This window comes from Tupaia chinensis, unplaced genomic scaffold (assembly GCF_000334495.1).
Source record: "Tupaia chinensis unplaced genomic scaffold, TupChi_1.0 Scaffold149922_1, whole genome shotgun sequence".
NCBI classification, from domain to species: domain Eukaryota; kingdom Metazoa; phylum Chordata; class Mammalia; order Scandentia; family Tupaiidae; genus Tupaia; species Tupaia belangeri.
In genome coordinates, this window is record NW_006209766.1 from 295718 (window position 1) to 301050 (window position 5333).

The 5333-nt window shown below is 45.2% G+C and overlaps 1 pseudogene; it reads right to left on the bottom strand.

The window, feature by feature from the left end:
- Nucleotides 1–3701: 3701 nt before the first annotated feature.
- Nucleotides 3702–4897, bottom strand: LOC102501577 (nucleosome assembly protein 1-like 4 pseudogene; annotated as a pseudogene).
- Nucleotides 4898–5333: the final 436 nt, after the last annotated feature.

The following is a 5333-nucleotide window of genomic DNA, read 5'->3' on the forward strand; positions in this document are numbered from 1 at the left end:
TATATTTAGAGAAGTATTTTTATAGACGTGTTCATACTGGGAATATGTTATTTACATTCTGCACACAGGAAATTATTTTTTTCCTGCATCCAATTCAAAACAAGTTCCAGCCAAAAGCTTTTTAAAAATTTTGCCAGAGGGATCATGTGCTTGGGGTTGGGGGATGAGATGAAAGCACCCCATATGGGGAATGATCATGCCACAATCCCTTCATTTCTTCCACCTGGCAGTATTTCGGGCATGTATGCACACGTGCCCAGTGTGTTTCTCAAGCTACTGGATCCAGGACTGCACAGTCAGCCATGTGAGATCCAGCCACCCTTACCACCATGCCGCAGGCTGGCCCTTGACTGCTCTCATTAAAAAAATGACAAATTAGGGGACCAGCAGGTGGCGTGGTGGTTAAGGCGCTGGCCACTCCCACATGGCTGACCAGGGTTCAAGTCCTGAATCTGGTGGCTTGCTTTCTCACTTCCTCTCTCTCTCTCACTCTCACCCTCTCCCCCCCCCCCCTCCCTTTTTGTTTGTATAAAAAAATTAAAAAAAAAAAAAAAAAAAAAAAAGAATGAATAAATAAAATAAAAATAAATAATTATTTAAAAAAAGTCAAATTGAGTGGAACTATAGGGCTTATACGCTGCTATGCAGTTTGGCTTGGTTATGTTTTGAAGGCAGTTTTGTCCTGTTAGTAAACATTTTAGGGAGTTTGCCTAATGTCTGATTCATGCCAGCTTTAACATTTTTAAATCTATGGGGCAGCTTCATGGCCTGGTGGTTAAGGCAGCCAGAGCCCACATGGCCGACCACATGGTTTGATTCCTGGACCTGCTGGCTTGAGAAACACGCCAGGCTTGAAAAATATGCTGGATAGGGGCCAGCAGGTGGCGTGATGGTTAAAGGCGCTGGATTCCCCCAAGATCAACCGAGATTCGAGTCCTGGATCAGGTGGCTTGCTTTCTCGCTCCTCCCCCCACCCCACCCCCCACACACACCCTGTCCCTCTCTGGCCAAATGTAAATAAATAAATACATAAAACTTAAAAATAAAATGCTGGCTGCATGTGCATGCGTGAATAAAATGCTAAACGGAAGGAGAGTTGAAGAAGAGATGTGACATGACATTCCCCAAGGGGTGTAGGGGGTGCTTTCTCCTCTCCCTCTCTCTGTCTGTCCCTCCTTGGCAAACATACACACCTCCTAACAATAACAACAAAAATTAAATCTAGTAACTCACTAGGCTAGAAAAGATCCTGAGCAAAAATTTTACTACAATGTACAATGTTTCAAGAAGATCCTCCTGCTTTGGAGTTTAGAAATCTTTGGAGTCAGCAGGGGGATGGTGGTTAAGGCACTGGACTCCCACATGGTTGACTGTGATTCAAGTCCCAGGCCTGGCAGTTTGAAAATCATACAGAGTGTGTATGAATGCATGCCCAAAATACCAGGAGGAGAGTGGAAGAGAGGGAATTGTGGTGTGACTATCCCCCTGGTGGGGCAGTATGATTTCTCACTTTCCCTCTGTCTGTCTCTGGTGAGCATATGCACCCTCTGGCAAAAACCTACCAACAAAAGAAAAGAAAAAGAAATCTCCCAGTAATCTACTCCATTCTCAGGAGATAGTGGGCAGGACATTTAGAGGATATTTAGGCATTGTGCACACTGTCATTTGCTCATCGTGTAAGTATGGACGGCTTCCCTACTACGCGCTGTGCTGCACTCAGTGGAAAACATTGCCAGTATTGCCAGCCTGGGTAGAAACCTCTGAAAGCAGTGAGACACTAGGGCTTGTGTGCATGGAAACCCAACCTCTCAGCCTATGGCAGCAAGAGGCAGTGTGTTAGAGATCTGAGGATCCCTGTCCTATGTGTTGCTAAACTTCAGGGCAGACTTCCCAGCAGGGCCCAAGGACAGCTTCCAAGTGCTCTGAAAGTCATAAATACCAACCTCACGCTCAAAATATAATACCAACGGCTCAACTAATCTCGGTATTCCCAAATAGGATTTTCCCATTATGCTCTGGACTGGCTATGTTGTTGTTTTGTTTTGCTAGAGGACCTGTGCACTTGTCAGAGAAAGAGAGAGGAGAAAGCACCCTGATGGGGAATGATCATGCCATGATCCCTTCTCCATCTTTCTCTCCTCTTGGGATTATGAGCACACATGTACATACACCAGTGTGTGTCCCAAGCCACCAGGTCTGGGTCTCAAACTGCATGCTCGGGTCATGTGAGCTCTGGTTGGCTTAACCACTGAACCAGCTCTGATAGGGGTTTTTACCATGTTACCACTTTTTTTTTGTTTGTTTTATGTCTTACAACTTTAATAGAATATTCTAAGTATTCTGTACAAACTGAAAACAGCATATTCGGTTACAAATGTGTTATAAGGTAAGGCTGAGCATTCTCTACATGCCTCCTGGTCACAGTGTGTACACAGCAGTCCCTGGCTATCACACTTGGAAACCCTGTAAGTCAGCTGACAACCGGATACACCAAACCCGGGGCTCTTTTTTTTTTTTTAAAGTAATTATTATTAATTTATTTATTTTAATTTGACCAGACAGTAAGAGAGAGAGAGAGGAGAGAGAGAGAGAGAGAGCAAGCCACCAAGTCCAGGACTTAAACCATGGTCCGCCATGTGGGAGTCCGGCGACCATAACCACCATGCCATCTGCTGACCCCCAAACCCAGGGCTCTTAAGACAGAATGAGGCGACCATAACCACCACGCCATCTGCTGGCCCCCAAACCCAGGGCTCTTAAGACAGAATGAATGGTGAGACTCAGAAATGGGAGTTACTGAGAAGCAAGACCTGACGCTCACACACTGAATTTAAAAAGCCTTCTCTGGCAGCCTGACCTGCTCAGAAAGGTGCTGAGTCTGGCTCCCTGGTGACAGCCTGCACCCTCCCAAAGCAACATGTGGTCTGTATGTCATGAGAACAAGCTCCTGCCTCAGCTGTGGCGGCAGAGAGCAACGCGGTTTCTTCTACACAGGCCTCGCTCCAGCTGGGACAGTAGGGATGAGCGACAGCCCAAGTTCAATGTCCTCACAAGCATGAATGAATAAATAAATATGAGGGTGAACCACTAAAGCTCTCACCTCAGTCGGTGTGCGCCACAACCCCACCCCAACGCCTAGAAAAATAAAACGCAAGAAAAAATAACATTCTAAGGAAAACATGACCTTACTCTACACATGTGGCTCTTCTGAGATGATGAGAATACAACAGTTGAAGCAGCTTCCACACCCAGCAGGTGAGAGGCTAGAAACAGTGTGTGGGTTTCTTCAAACAAAAGAGAAGAATCTAGTCCAATTGTAGGAGTGGTAGAATAGGTTCTAGATGGCCTGGAACCACATCACTAGACCTCTGCCCTTTTAATCAAGCAACTCCTCACCCCTATCCCGACATATTCTATGGAATCCTCCCAAAGTGCAGGGCCTGGGCAAGTCCAGAGCTGTAGGCACCAAGGCTGTAGAGGGTGCTGGAGCTAAACCTCCTATTTCTGAAATGTATTTCAATGGCCACTGTACAAGTTCAAAATAATAAGGAAAAAGTGAAAGTGAAAACCATGCACTTGAAAACAAGTTAGATGTAATAAGTACTGTCAATACGATTGTGCCGCAGCATGGACCAAGGCCCCTGCCCGCAGGCCTGGAGTCCTGACAGCTGGTCTACCAGGCACCCACCTCCCCTCAGGGCTGCTTGCTTCTTACTGCTGTTTGCATTCCGCTGGCTGGCTGGGTTCTTCCTTAGGGTTAATTTCAGCATCGTCCTCATCTTCTCATTCCTCATCACCTTCTAATTCCTCCTCTTCTTCTTCCTCGCCTTCTTCAAAATTGTCATCATCCTCTATGGCCTCCCCAGTGAAGTAGAGCACAGCTCATGGGAGAAGTGTCCAATTTCAAAATCTGAGGCTAACGTGAATTCAGAATTTTCATCCAGTGATTCTCCATCTCCAGATGCTTTCAGTGGATTGAAGAAGTTGAACAATTCATTGGGCACTTGTTTAGTGGTGGTCCTCACAGTGCCCTGGCCATTGTGTTTCTGCTTTTTCTTGATGGTTTTGACTGTAATATTTTTTCCTTTCTTCCAGTCAGTGGTACACCCATCACAGTCAACGATTTCTGGACCTTCAAAGGAAAAGGGATCGGCCTTATCTGGCTCTGACTTCATCTTGTAGGTGTTTGTCAGGACAGAATTGGTAAAGTAGTCATTGGGTTCAAAGTGGAACTCTAATACAAAAAACATAGGTTGTCCAGGGTCTGAACATTTCCCTTTAATATCCTGCAGGTGTTTCGAGATTGGTTCATGATATTCCTGGACTAATTCACTTAGCATATCTACATTTCTAAAGATGGTAAACCAGAACTCCGGAATCCCTTTGGGACTTGGCTCTTCAGCTGTTGCTGCTTCTTTTTCTGCTATGACTACTTTATTCTTCATGTCTCCAGCCAATTTGTCTTCCTCTTCATTTTCACTGTGCCATTCTGATTCTGCATCTGTTGGCTCAACATCACCAGTGATAAATTCTCTTGCTGAAAAGAGGCTGGTATAATGCCGCATACTTTCTTTCCAAGTCAGGGACTTCTTCATAGAACTTAGCTTCTATATGAGCACATCTCACTTGAAGTTTCAATGCATTAATTCTCCTTTTTACTGCTTTATGTAAAGTTTTGATGTAGCTGGAAGGAGTGTGAGAAACATTGTCAAGTCGTTCCTGTAAAGCTGCCAAGATTTGAGGGTTCTGCATCACCTGATCTGTGAGTTTTTCTGTATTACTTGCATTTTTGGCAGCTTCCATGGAATCTGAAGGAACTCCATCTGAAAAACTGTTATCTGCCATCTGAATGTTTTTCTCCCCTCAGGCCTCCTGTGGCAGTGGCGGCAGTGACGATGGTTTCCCCATGGTACAACGTTTGAGCAGAGATTCCCATTTTAGGGTACGTAGTAAGGTTTCAAGACAAGAAAAGAAAGCCCTTATTTCTTGATAAAGAAAGCAAGCTGCAAGTGCAAGATTCTAACCCTACTTCTTAGATTGGGAAGCCAATCCAACCATGACTTCAGCTGCCAATTCTTTGAATCTTCTGTGCTCTCAGAGAGGCCAAGAGATACCAAGACCAGAGAAAGCTGAGGAAGACTCAATCTGATAGAGTGAGTGGGGCCTCAGAGAAGAGAGGATGGAAAACTCCCCTTGGGCACATCTAAAACAGATCCTAGTATATCAGACAGAACATGTACCTTGAGCCTGAGCCTGTGTGGCATATAGGAGGACTGGCTCTTGGGAGCTGAGCTAGGAGAGGGGCAAGTATATTCAGGTAAAAGATTCCTGCT